This window comes from Carya illinoinensis, chromosome 13 (genome assembly GCF_018687715.1).
Source record: "Carya illinoinensis cultivar Pawnee chromosome 13, C.illinoinensisPawnee_v1, whole genome shotgun sequence".
Taxonomy (NCBI): Eukaryota; Viridiplantae; Streptophyta; class Magnoliopsida; order Fagales; family Juglandaceae; genus Carya; species Carya illinoinensis.
In genome coordinates this window covers 2,466,386-2,481,430 of record NC_056764.1, presented here as the reverse complement: position 1 = coordinate 2,481,430, position 15,045 = coordinate 2,466,386, and the positions used below count along the sequence as shown (strand labels likewise).

Sequence of the window (15,045 nt, the reverse complement as noted above, 5' to 3'; positions counted from 1 at the left end):
AAATGCTGGACGGTTTTTATTTATAGAGGTAGAGAGTGGGAGAGAGAGTGTGTCCTGGACGGTGCATGAAGGAGTAGCTAGGCAGGTGCCTGTATGGTGTGTGAGAGAGATAGTACAGATTACGTAAAGGATACAAAAAAATGTGAGGGTCAGAGAGGGAGAAAAGCAGAGTCGCTACAAAATACTAGGAGAAGCAGATCACCTAGTGGACATTTGACTTTGTGGACCCAAGAACTAAAAAGAAAAATTAAAATTAAAATTGTATAGATGACAAAGTTGTCTCTCCGACCAGACCAAAGGGCTTATCGCGGGACACGTGCTTTCAATACGACGCGTACCAATGGTCAGCTCATCTTACTCGGCGTGGTCCGAACCATTATAATGCCCTTCTTCTTTCTTCTTCTTCTTTTTGATCTCTTCGCCTTTTTTATACATGATTGCATAACTCTCTCTCTCTCTCTCTCTCTCTCTCTCTCTCTCTCTCTCTCTCTCTCTCTCTCTCTATATATATATATATGTGCGCGCGCGCGTCTTCCATACGAAAGTAGCATCCATTCTTAATATTAGTCAAATAGAATAGCCAGATGAAGAACAACATAAAGCATATATAGTTCTTCTTGGGTTATTAACGAATTAATTAATTAATTAAATAAAAAATGTTATGATTATGTTTGTTAAAAATATAATATAAATAATTAAATTTATACATTTATATCATTTTAAACTTTTGAGATAAAGTAGTTATTTCACATGATATATATAAGAGTAAACGTTTTTTTTATTTAAATTCTAACTCTACACTCTATTTAATTTAATTACGTATTAGACATACTCATTTAGGGGGTATAGATGACTAACTCACATATATCAACCTATCAAAAGCAGCACAACAATCAACTTCTCAAATTCTCAAATCAATCATTTTAGAAGGAGATGTTGATCTTCTGGTCACAACAACTATCGAACATGCTGACACCACATTAGATGGGCAAATTTTATCGATCATTGAGGATGTTCATCTTGGATTAAACCCCTTTGATCATTGTAAAGTCTGAAAAATCTATTGATTACAAAATTGATTTGTGCATTCAATTGCGCAATGGGTTGAGACAAATCTTCTTATTGGTTGTATATATATCCTTAGCTATTCTTCCTAAATGTATTCTCTTGATACATAGCGGAAAGGATCTACTTCCTAACTATGTAATATGAATCTTTAACTCTATTACTATTATACTTGCTTGATTAGAGAAAAAAATGGGGCAATTTTCCTAAAATGTACATTTTTTTCATTTAATTATGACGAATGAATAAAGGTCCATTAGCACCATAATGCATAAACTTGCTGTAGACGAGCTTCTTCCTCGGACTATTTTAGTTTAATCAAGTTGTTTTTATCTCCTTTTACAACGTCGTACCCATAAGAAGAACATTTTCTTTATCAATTATTCCCCCAAGCAAATTATGTAAGTTTGAAACTTCTCTTCACTCTCCAACACAGAGAGAGAGAGAGAGAGAGAGAGAGAGAGAGAGAGAGAGAGAGAGAGAGAGAGAGAGAGAGAGAGAGAGAGAGAGAGAGAGAGAGAGAGTCATCGTGCATGCAAATCAATATCGAAAAGGTTGGAGTAGTGATGAAGATTTCTCTGATTTCAAGTCATCGTGCATGCAAATCAATATCGAAAAGGTTGGAGTAATGATGAAGATTTCTCTGATTTCACTCAATTACGATGGTCGTTAATTGCAAGGTGATCATCACATGATGAGCCGTCATTAATATTAGCTGGGAAGCATCGAATTAAGTCATGAAGGGTGTGGGGACGTTACATTAATTCTCTTTCTATAATTCCTACTGTAAAAGGAGATATTGAAAATAGGATATCTTTTACTTTTCTGTGGTTGGGTGCAGGGTGTGGGGACGTTACATGAACATATAAATGTGTTATCGTCATGTGCTCACTTCATCTCTCTGTTTCCTATCAGCGCCGCTAGCTACTATTTTTTTTCCCTCCTACTTTTTCTTTTTGTTTGTTCTTTTAAGTTCACTTAAACAAGCTGCCTCGCGTTTCTTTTTATGGACTATGTTATCTTTTAAGAAATACTTTTACTATAGAAGAATTAAATAAAAATAAATTTACAAAATAACGTGATTTGATATGATCATATGTTATATCTATTATAAGATTATTTTTAACATAAAGTAAATCTAACGAATTACATAAAACTATATTAATTTATAGATTTATGTTTAAGCAATCCATTTATGTCTGTTAGCATGCTCTTTTTAGTACTTCTCTAATTTATAGAAGTGCGCACTTCTCTTTTTTAGTACTTGTGTTTATCCCGTAATTTGTGCAAGTCTTATCTAAAACGGATATGCATCTGATCTCCATATGGAAAAGATCAAAATTTTCTTGCCTAACAAATGATTTTTTTCAGGAACTCAATCTGGGGGTAATCATGATGAAAGTAATATATAGGGACGCATATAAAGTCGGCTTTGTTGTTTTCCCACGGAGGAAAAACTAATTTGTCTTGATCTCCAAGTGATTGGAATATTGGATCGAAAAGCTTAATATATATCCGATTGATATGGATCAAAAGATTGGTCGGAATGGGATTAGTTTCTTTTTTAATTAGGATATCCTTAGTACTACGCACGAACAAAGCTACTAGGAATGTGATTCATGCGACACATATATATACAGAAAACTTATAGTCTTGAATATATTAAAAATAAATCAAATGATGGGGAGAGAGATGCATGGAATCCAAATAAGCTTATATATCAAATTCACACACCGCACACGCCTGTGCCTTAACCGTCAGGTCTTTCAGTACATGACTTTCTCGTCTCTCTAGCTACAAACTTGCTAGGTTCATGTACGTATATTTTGCTACTCCATCTGTGTGTGTGTGTGTGTGTGTGTGAGAGAGAGAGAGAGAGAGAGAGAGAGAGAGAGAGAGAGAGAGAGGTTGTTATCATTGATCTCATGATCATGATAGGACCCTCGATCGTTCCATCGTCACGTTTTATATATATTATATATCCTCACACGGAGAGCTAGCGCAGCATCTTGCATGCACTTGGGGAATTATGCACACAAGAATGACGTGAAATATGTGGGAGAAAGTGGTGAATCAATAAGACTATCTTTGTGGGCCTACCTTGGAGTACCCCCAAGTAGTATTTTAATCATGACCAACAGGATTTACTCCTCCAACATGGAAATTCGATCGGAGGAAATATATATATATATATTTATATATTTGAATGGCATTAAAGCTCCCACAGACCCCCGCCTGGCCACCCTTTTAAAAAGAAGAACAAGTACCACGCACACCCCCGGCCCGTCCTTGCATGCAATGAATTTTGGTCATGGCCTTACTATCTTCTGCGACGATTCATTTTTCATAACCAATTTTGATTACTTAGATAAAGGTATTACTGTGTCTGTACTGTTCTAATCTATTCATATTACGGCTTATATATTAAGATCATATAAAACAATAAGTACTAGGGTCCTCGTGGGATATTCAAATATAAGCTACGTACGTACGTACATCGATCAATTAATGTTGCTGAATAATATTAAGTACACTTTTTCTTAGATAATCTCCTCAAAAAAACATTACAACATATTTTGTGTCGAACGTTAATAATTAATTGGGATTTCTTGTGCATTTGATAAAAGTGTTCATTTCAGTGCGAATGATCAAATTGAAGCCCAACATGAGAGATGCAAGTACCAAGTGGTCCGATTCCAGATTATTTCGGTCTTGTGATAAATGCAGCTCCGTCCCCCAGCTTTGGGTCCCTCATCTTGTACCAGGCTTCAGGCTTCATGGTTTTTAGTGTCGGTACTTGTTCATGCATATGCATGCGACCCTCTTCGCCATCGACTTCTGAAATAATGGGGAAAAAGATTCGACGATGGTACACTTATTATTTTTTTATTATTATCTTTTTATTACTCTAATGTATTTAAAATTTTATTTATTTTTATTATTTTCTTTTTTAAGTATTTTTTTAACATATTTAATTATTAAGAAAAAATAAAAAAATATACAATTTTACTAATAGTCACTTCTTTAACTATTAAGTAAATAAAAAAATAAAAAATACAAATTTAAAACGAATTGTAAAAGAGTGATAGGAGGATAGTAAGCATATCATTATTCAAAATACTTGGTATGATTATTTCAATTAATATTTTTTCAATTTTTTTTAAACAAAATATTCTTCTCCCTTTTGAGATCATATAAAATATATATTGATCAATCTTTTTTATTCGGGTTTTGTTAATATATATATATTTATATCATTTTGATGAATAAACAATGCACGTGCTAATCTATTTATTTTCCACTTTCTCTGCCTGCATCTCTCTTTCTTAAAAGTAGAATGGAAAATATAGGTATTAAAGGGATTAAATAAAAAAAATATTATCACCGTTTTACCATCCTTAATTAATAGAAAATATTAGTTTATAAGAGTTTTATTTCTTAAAACTATATTAATATTATTTTTAGGGAATTCCTTTCTACGAGAGCTTTTCAACAATACTATTAAGAGTAATTTTAAATTCGATTTTAGGATGTATAAACTCTGCAAACTTATTTTGAGAAAACACTAATTTTCATTTTTAAATATTCAATTTTCTCATCTAATTATCATTTAATCATTATAATTTTTTTAAATTCTAAAAGAGAAATTATATTCTAATAAGATTTTAACTTTATAATATTTTTATTCAATTTTTTCTCTTTCATTTTATAAAACCTAATAAAACATTGATTTTAATTCAAATTATTTTACTACTATTCACAAATTTCTCATTTTATGATCTCAACATCTAAATGAAACCTAGGAGTCCTCTATATATTGTTGATCATGATGACCTTCTTGGAATCGTGGATTTAGAGATTATTGACTTGGGCTTTTTGGCAGCTTGTTTCGAACGGACATGAAATTCGTCCTGCTCAGTTAAGAAATTAGAAGGTAAAAAAACCTATACATATATGCATGAGCCTCATTTTTTTTTTTTGTGTGTAATCTTCCATGTATCTCATACGCCCAAAGAAATCACTTGAGATTTATACATTGTTGGGAAAAACAAATTTCTGGCCTGATGTACAGGTCTAATAGAGAGAATGCAGAAAGTTGATAATTATAAGGGATGATAGATTGTGCTGAGAAATGGCATATAGCGAGAATGAGGGGCCATGGAGTGGACGGCAAGGGATCGAGCTCATAGAAAGTGCGGCATTGAGGGGATGAATTGAGATAGAGTACAATTTATTATCACAGGTGAGAGCAAATTAAATGGAGTCAAAGTTTTTACTATCACAGTTTTTTTTTTTATTATTATTAGGGCATATTCTCCACTCCTCCAATATTTATGGTTTGGATAATATATCCAATATATAACACTACATATATATATATATATATATATATATATATATATATATATAAATAATTTTTTGATGGCCATTCCTCATTAAGGTTTCCTACGTAGAGGCGATCTTATTGCCTCGGTGCAGTTGTCTTGTCCGTTTCTCTTGTGATCATGGAGGACTCCCTCAATGATCTCTACCAATGCCTCTCATTGACTGAACAAGAAAATGAGGAGGTGGTTGTGGAACCTGAGAAATTGGAAGACACTACTTTGTGTGGGGGTAAGTGTTTGATTTTGAAGCTGTTTATTGACCGGCATTTCAACAGAGATGTTTTTAAAAGTACTATGAGGAAAGCATGGCGCCTAGTGAGAGGGGTAAAATTTCTTGATCTTAATTCTTCACTTGTTCTTGCTAAATTTGAAGATACTAGGGATAAGGAGAAAGTCTTTCATGAAGGCCCTTGGTCTATTGATAAGCATCTGGTCCTGATGGAGGAGGTTGATGGTCGAAAGCAAGTCCAACAAATCCAGTTAACGTCAGCTAGTTTTTGGATTTGGCCTCATGATTTACCTTTGATGGCTAGGAATGCAGATGTGGGTCGTTTGTTGGGGGAGAAGGTTGGGATTGTTGAAGCAGTTGATGCAGATGTAGGAGAAATTGCATGGGGTTAATTTTTTAGGGTTCGGGTTAAGTTGTTGGTTTCCAAACCGTTGCTTAGGGGCTCAAAGTTCTCCATTAGTGATGGTGAGTCTGTTTAGGTCCATTTCTCCTACGAGAGACTCCCTAACTTTTGCTACTAGTGTGGTCGGTTGGGGCATAGTGATAAGGAATGTTTCAGTTTTAAGCACTCTGCTGATTCTGCTAGCAAGATCGTTTTCCCATATGGTATGTGGCTTCACGTGGGTGGGTATGGTGATCAAGGTTCAGTGGGTAAACAACGAGACAAAGCTCCTGTCACACATGTTCTAGTTCCCTTAGGTGGATTGTAGTCATTAGAGCTGCAAGGAAGTCAGCCGTCCGACAGGGTAGAGCAGGCGGTGTCAGGTGATGAAGAGACCATTCGAAATGTAACGGTTACGGTTGATGCGCCGCATTTGCAGGAACGCAGTTTTAAGAAAAGTAAGGAGACTACGGTTGCTGATTTTCAAGGTTTGGAAAGTGAGGAATTCATTGAGGGCATAAATTTAGGTACCTTTGACAACGGTTATGATTTTCAAACAATGCCTATTAGTGCTAGTTTTTAGGATCACGAATTGAAAGTTGATGGGCCGGATGGGCTTCAGAAAATGGACTTGACATCCCAGCAGGGAGTTAATAAAGGGCCCCCAAAAACAAAGCCCAATGAGTTTACAAGTAAGAAATGGAAGAGTATATCAATTTTTAATGAAACGACGACCTCTCTTACATTACTTGAGCAGAGTCCTCTGCTTCAGGTACAGGGTGTATCCAAGAAAAGGAAGGGGGCGAGTCTTGATGGGTGTTCGCATGGATCTGCAGCAAAGCATGCCTAGATTTCGCAAGGTCAAAGGGATGCAACTTCAAAGATATCGGTGGTGGCTAGGGTCCAGCATAGCTGGTAGCCATGAAGGTGTTGAGCTAGAATACCCATGGGCTTAGGAACTCACCGGGCATTCAGACCCTCTGTGATCTAGTCAAGAGGGAAGGAACTGATGTCTTGCTTTTGCAGAAGACTTGGTTATATACTCGAGAGTTTGATTCCTGTAAGTACAAGTTAGGTTTTCAAAAATTTTTGGTTGTTAGCTCAATTGGTAAGAAAGGTGGAATTTCTTTATTGTGGAACTATGATGTTGATTTGTCTATTCTCAATTACTCCTTTAATCACATTGATGATGTTATTAAAGTTGTTAATCAGTCTGTGGGGCAATGGTTTCTAACTGCTGTGTATGGATTTCCTGAAACTCATCTGAAATATCGAACATGGAATTTACTTAAATCCCTTAGTCGTATGCATGGAGAGGCATGACTAGTTATGGGAGATTTTAACGAATTACTTTTTCACCATGAGAAGAAATGAGGCAAACCTAGGTCTGAGAGGCAATTGGCTGATTTCTATGAATTCATTGAAGAATGTGATTTGAGAGATTTGGGGTTCTTAGGTAATAAATACACTTGTAATAGGAGAGAGAATAGCCGTTGTATTAGTGAAAGACTAGATTGTTTTTTAGCTAACTCTGGTTGGTGGAATTTTTTTCCAAATTTCAAAGTTCATTATGGTGCCATCTCTTACTCTGATCATTCACCAATTTGGGTGAATTTGGAAGAGGGAATTGAGCCTCATAGAGTTAAAAAAAAAAAAAAAAAAAAAAAGAAAAGAAAAGAAAAACTTTTCATTTTGTGGCTATGTGGGTGGGTGAACAAGCCTGTGAAAATATTATCAAAGAAGTTTGGGATGGTTGTTCTAGACACTCAAGTATGGAAAAAGTTGAAACATTAATTCAGGACTGTGGTAATCAACTGGGGAATTGGAATAGACATGAGTTTGGACATGTTCAAAGAAGGCTAAATGAAGCTCAGACCAGATTGAGGCTTTTGCATGAGGAAGATCCTAAAGGGGTCAATGGAGATGCTATGAATCTGGCAAGAGAGGAGGTTCAGGTTTGGTTGGAAAGAAATGAGGTTATGTGGCGACAACGATCTAAGGCACTATAGCTTAGAGACGGGGACGATACTATTACGTACTTTCATATGAAAGCTTCTCAAAACATGGAAGAAAAAAAAAGATTGTGCAGATTTAGGATGACAAGGATCAATGGCAGGAAGGGGTTGAAAGGGATAGGGTCATTCTGAATTATTTTCAGACCCTATTTACAAGTTCTAATCCAAACGATTCTCTGGGTTTTTTGGAACCTTTAGCTGGTAAAGTTTCTGCTTAGATGAACATGGAGTTAATTAAAGAGTTTCAAGCTGAAGAGGTGAAGGAAGCACTACAACAGATGAATCCAACGAAGGCATCGGGCCCTAATGGGATGTCACCAGTCTTTTTTTAGAAATATTGACATGTGGTCAGAGATTCCATTACTTCAACAGTTCTTCATGCTTTAAATTCAGGTGTTTTTCCTACCTATTTCAACTATACACATGTTACACTCATTCCCAAAAAGAAGTGTCCCATTAAAGTGAGTGATTATAGGCCGATAAGCCTATGTAATGTGGTCTACAAACTTATTTCTAAAGTTCTCTTTGATAGGTTGAAAATAGTCTTATCCATTATTATTAGTGAGAGTCAGAGTGGTTTTGTTTTGGGGAGTCTCATTTCTGATGATGTACTAATTGCCTATGAATTGGTACATTATCTCAAACAAAAGAGGAAAGGGAAAAATGGTTTCATATCGTTAAAATTAGATATGAGCAAAACTTATGATAGAGTTGAGCGAGGGTTCATAAAATCTGTCATGGAGGTGATTTCATCAGAATTTTATTGCCTTAATGATGTGTTGTGTCAACTCTGTGCCTTTTTCTGTTTTGATAAATGGAGAGGCTAAGGATCCAATAATACCATCTAGAGGTCTAAGACAAGGGGACGTCCCACTGTCCCCTTACTTGTTGCTTCTTTGTACTGAAGGGTGGATCTCTCTTTTGAGAGAAGCTAGGTTGATGAAGGATATTTTAGGCCTGAAAATATGCAGAGGGGCTCCCCATATAAATCATTTACTTTTTGCAGATAATAGTATTATCTTCTGTAGAGTTAAAGTGGAGGAAAATAGGAGAGTACAAGATTTGTTGGCTCAGTATGAATCTATTTTTGGCCAGAAAATTAACAAGGAAAAGACTACTATGGTGTTTAGTGGAAATGTTAGTGTTGAAACAAAGGCTAAGATTAAATATTTGTGGAATAATGGTGAGATCCAACAATATGAGAAATATCTTGGGATTGCACTTGTGATTGGGAGATCCAAGACTACGGCTTTTCATTCTATAAAGCAAAGGGTGTGGCATAAGCTCCAATCTTGAAAAGAAAAATTATTGTCACAAGGGGGAAATGGGGTCTTATTAAAAGCGGTAGTCCTTTCAATTCCAACATGTATTATGAGCTGCTTCCTTCTTCCTTCTAGTTTGTATAATGAGTTGGAAAGCATGATGTCAAGATTTTGGTTGGGTCAAAAGGGTAATGAAAGAAAGATTCATTTGATAAGTTGGGCGAAGATGCGTCAAAGAAAGTCTATTGGGGAAATGGGTTTTAAGGACCTTAGAAGCTTCAATTTAGCATTACTAGAAAAATAAGGATGACGGTTGTCTCAAGATGCAAATTCCTTAATGCATAGACTGTTCAAGTCCAAATATTTTCCCCATAGTAGTTTTATGCAGGCTGGACTAGGTAGAAATCCCTCTTATACTTGGAGGGGAATTTGGGAGGGTTGGAAATGGCTAGTGGCAGGGTGTAAGTAGCGAATTGGTGATGATAGGTCAGTCAATATTTGGCAAGATTAGTGGATACCATGACATCTTTCTCTTCTGTCAGAAGGAGTTGTGATGGTGGCAGAATCAAGGCCTGATACAGTAGCTTCCCTCTTTGTGGATAACGAGAAGGTGTGAGACATTAACAAGTTTAGATCTCTCTTCAATCCAAATATAGTGGCTGATATTCTCTAGGTGTTTTTGTGCCCTACTGACATGGAGGATAGAATGGTTTGGCCTCATGAGAGGAATGGTCAATTTAGGATTAGAAGTTGTTATAGGTACATTCTTTCTCAAATTGGTACCCAGTTTGCTGAGGCATCAAATGTGCAGACCCAACACCTTCTTTGGAAGCATTTGTGGAAGATGAAGGTTCCCAATAAGGTCAAAATTTTTGTTTGGCGGGCCTATAAAGATGGTTTACCCACTGGACATCAGTTAGTTAAAAAACATGTCATACCTGACGGCACCTACAGTTTATGTCTTAGTGAACTTGAAACACTTACACATGCTGTGATTAGTTGTAACTCTATTCATAAAATATGGGAATTGTATTTACCTGAAGTCTCTTTTGCTAATAATATGTCAGTCATGGATGTGGCCTTGCAATTTTGTGACATGAAGCTTTATGAAAAATTGGCTATTTTCTTTATACCGCTGTGGAGTTTCTGGTTTCGAAGAAACAAGTTTCTGGTTTCGAAGAAACAAGTATGTGCTGATAATGCATTGACCCTACTGCACAGTTTTGACAATGTGAAACAGAAAACTCGGTCACAGCTCAAGAACCATTATAAATGGCAACCTTCTCCTGCAGATTGGTTAAAGTTAAATGCAAATGGTGCAATATTTGCTGAGTTGGGGAAAGCTGGCATTGGTGCTATCTTAAGGGATGTGTCAGGTACTGTTCTTATGGCTACGAGCAAGTCTGAATGTGAAGTTGATGATCGAGAAGCTATAGAACTTTTAGCCCTTTTTCAAGGTATGCAATTATGTGCTACAAAGGAAATTTCAAAGATTGTGGTGGAAAGTGACAACTTGATTATTGTTGAAGCCTTACAAGATGATAGTATGGATAATTCTATGCTAAGCATGCTTTATCATAAAATTAAGACATTATCATTTGATTTTGAGTCTTGTAGTTTTTCACATGTATACAGAGATGGTAATATGATAGCACATAAGTTAGTTAGGAATGCTTTCATTGTTGAAAGTATTAGTTTATGGTGAGATTGTATTTCAAACTGTATTTCTCAAGCTTTATAATTTGATAATTGTCTTTAATTGTATTTTTGTTTGATTTAATGAAATTATTATTTCTATAAAAAAATATATGAATATATCTTTCGTAGGGGAAAAAAACTACTAGGTAGACTTATAGAGAGATCGATAGTTATTGTCCGATCGATATCATGTGTAATTGGACGAAAGAGACGTACGTGGGGTGACATATAAGTACTCCACCAATGATATAGGGAAAAAAAAGATTAGAAAGATTTAAACCCTTTTAGCTGTGACGCGGAATTTACGTACAGGCACCCTCGATCGGCGAGAACCGACGTGTAAACTGATCAGAACAAAACCAATAGATTCATCCAACGGACAGAAATTGCAGCCACAGATCGGGGTGCTATAATGCTAAAAGTGGTCACCCCATAACCCTCGCAGGAGCAACCAAGAAGACGAGGCAGAGCAAAGCGCCAAATCTAGGATGTATGAACTTCAAACCCTCTTTTGTACTTCAATTTGTCCTTCATCATGCAGGGTTCCTCTATGATCTATTGATTTTAACTTGGGTATGCATTTATTATTATATTGGTCTAGATTAAGTCATCACATGATGTATGGCCTAAGAAACATTTGGTTTTGTTTCCTGAATAGTACGATCTGTTTGCTAACTATTAATCTAATACGTTTGATCAGTCAGTAGGTTTATAACCACTTGGAAATTGAGCTCGATCGATCGTAGAACTGTTATTAATGTTGTTAGCAGCTCATGTTTACTGGGAACTCGTAGTAATTAATTAAGCAATTATGTAATGTTTCTTTGGACAATATTGATAGTACTGCAGCTTGCAAAACTATATATATAGTTAAACAGCAAAAACTTTTGAAAAGAGGGAGGTAGCTAGGTCATGTTAAGGTTGTTTCATTTGTGTCTGAGAATCAATTCGGTGCAGTAGTACTTTAGATCATCTAGCTCCTTGCTTGATAGATTACGTACGTACGTACCCTTGCCGTCTCCAACAAAATGTCTCTGTCTGTCTCTCTGATCTGTTCCGATATTCTAAAATTTGACGAATTCATTCATGTGGTATATATCCCTTCGACTTCGGCCCCATTTACTAATTTTTCTAGCAAGTACTCTCCTGATCAGAAATTAAATTGGGTTCATGCATGCCACTGCCATGACAGATGCACACCGCATTCGGTAACGGCTTGAAGAGATTACACGTAGCAGAAAAAAGTAGTGAGAATATATATAGATTTATAGATTAATATTGGATCGAGATATACAATATTGCACCCTTCAATCGGTGCTTTGATAATTTGCTTTGTCTGTAAGAGGTTGCTTCATTCGTATATGCTTTGGTTCGGGTTGTTCCGATATTGTAATTGCAATCTTAATTGGTGTCGTGTATAGGTGATGGTACTGATGTGCATGTCTTCTGGCGTGATGCATGTAATATTGGAAGATCGAAGCTGTACGTGTCTTGTTGTTGCTTATGCATGGTTATCGTATCGAAACGTAGTCTATATACTGCCACGTTTTGTAGTTACAGTTTAGTATAATATATGTCAATTATTGTATAGAGAGCAGTATACAGCACTTAATTTCAATGAAGTTGAACATACGGCCTACAAAAATTTGGCTTTTACGAAGGAATAATTTGCTCAAGGTATATTTATAAATATTGTGCATTATATATATAAATGTTCCTTAATATGTATATGAATATTTTTTAAATTAAAAAAAAAATATTGATGATATTAATTTAATTACTCGATCGATGTTTTGATAGCCATAGTACTCTTTTCTTTCGAGTACTAAAAAGTGGATTTGGATAATATTCATGCTGTCCGAGCTGGTACTGTATGTCTAATTAACAGCATCGATCATTTAAGAAAATATTATGCGATACGGCTGGCCTCTAGCTAATTTTTACTACTAACTTCTAGATCGAGCGGTGTGAATGAATTATGAATATTGTATTGCATGTGTGGGAATATGTCAAATCTCACACAAGATCATATATATTTACTGGATTGAATGGAGCTTTGGTTTATGTTGAAGAAGCTAGCATGCAGCACAGTTTTAATTTGAATTGTCACCAAATATCCGGGTCATTAATCGATCTAGGAATGTTGTGTATATTGCATTGAGCTAGCTAGCACTACTACGTACAACGTGATGCAAGACCTAACATTAATGATGAAAACTGTGATATAAGTCAATTAAAGCCTTATGTATGTGTATTGGGTGCATAGCTTCAGCTTTATGTATAGCTTTCTGTGCAAATCAACTCGATTAAAATTTTTAGTCGTCTTTTTACATGTTTCAACGTTCGGTCGTTAATGTATGCAAACACCAACAAAAATCCGGCATAAGTTGAGTGTTATTCATTAATAAACGTGATCTAAAATATAATGTTAATATGCACACACAAATACACATACATATACATACATACATCATGTGTATTTATATATTTCTGGTATTGGAAAGCTACTATATAACAATATATTCTTAGTAGCTGAGAGTGTGTCACCGTCCTCTCCTTCGAGTCCAATAGGAGTGTTTATATGCATATAAATTCAGACTTCCAATTTTCCATGTTTAATTAGGATTAGTCATCTTACAATAATACTTTATTGATAAATTATCATTCAATCAAATAACTCTTTTACTTACAAGCGGATGCTAGTGTATATGTATATATATACATACACACACTCACACATATACAAACTCCTTTATAGCAGTGTTGTAGATTATATATACATATATAGATATACATATACACACTCTATATAGCAGTGTTGTAGATTATATGTATCCTTTACACCGACTTGCAAATATAATCAAAATACTTATGCAGAAAGACGTGGATACAATCATTTCATCATTATTTGAGTGGATTTGCATATATAGTAATTGGGTTTTGTATATTCTACTAGGCAAAATTAACTTTGGTTAAAAAGAAAATCGTGAAAGGGAATAAAACCCGATCCGGCCAGTGAATCTCTCATGCACTGTGAATATGAAGAAAGATTATGGAAAGGGCTGCATGATGCTGATATATAACTGGAGGGGGGGAGAACGAGTTATTAAAATTATTAATATTATTGTTGTTGTTGGTCATGAACAAGGAAGATTTGAAAAATTATATATATTGTTGATATCTTCCATTCCTAGCTTGCGCATGGCTCTCTCTCGAGTTTGACAAGATACTTTGATGATTTGAGAAGAAAATACTGCTTTCCTTCTCTCTTTTAATTCTCTTCTCGATCCCTCGGGACAAGGCTTAGAATTAAGAAGATATTCTAGGAAGATAGCTCACATCGACAAAAAAGTTCGGCACCTCGATGTCGGCTTTTCACCATTTGAAGTTGTAATATGTTTAATTAGAGGCCACCAGCTCATCATCATGATCAGGTTGTTCGCCCATTAAAACCATATATACGTGAATTCAGCCGTGAGACAGTTTAGTCCAAGAGATGAAAGAAACTTGATATTATTTTTGCAAGTATGAATGTAACGCTTGCTATTGCCATGATCTTCTTTTTTGTTATTTGTTTTGGAATCGTCACTATCTATCTTCTTCAGTTATCTGCAATCAGATTGGATATTGACTTGATCACCCTTCCGATTCCAAGTTGAAAAGTCCAAGTTTGGTACAGTACTGGTTGCGAAAGCTAACTTTCTCTTTGTTTTCTTTGATCGATGATCAGGCGGCGATTCGATCATTGCTTTCATCCAGGAGGCAGTACCTCTGTCCTTTCTACCGGATACGTGTCACCTGCGTGTCTTCGCTATGTGTGGAGCAAATGGATGGACTGTGCTGTCTTATATATGTCCATATATTAATTACTGTACCACGTACGTACGCCTTCCTTTGTAGTAACCTGCGTGTCTTCGCGATGTGCGGAGCAAATGGTTGGACTTTTTTTTTGTTTTTGCTAAAAGCATACTGCATTCATTAATAATAATAGACATTATAAATTAGTTTT

At 35.6% G+C, this 15,045-nt stretch overlaps 1 long non-coding RNA gene across 1 annotated transcript; it reads left to right on the top strand.

Moving 5' to 3' along the window:
* The first annotated feature begins 11,322 nt into the window (after positions 1–11,322).
* LOC122292757 lies at positions 11,323–15,045 on the top strand. Its single transcript, XR_006237020.1, has 3 exons — positions 11,323–11,526; positions 12,458–12,713; positions 14,767–15,045. It is a non-coding gene; the product is annotated as an uncharacterized LOC122292757 (long non-coding RNA).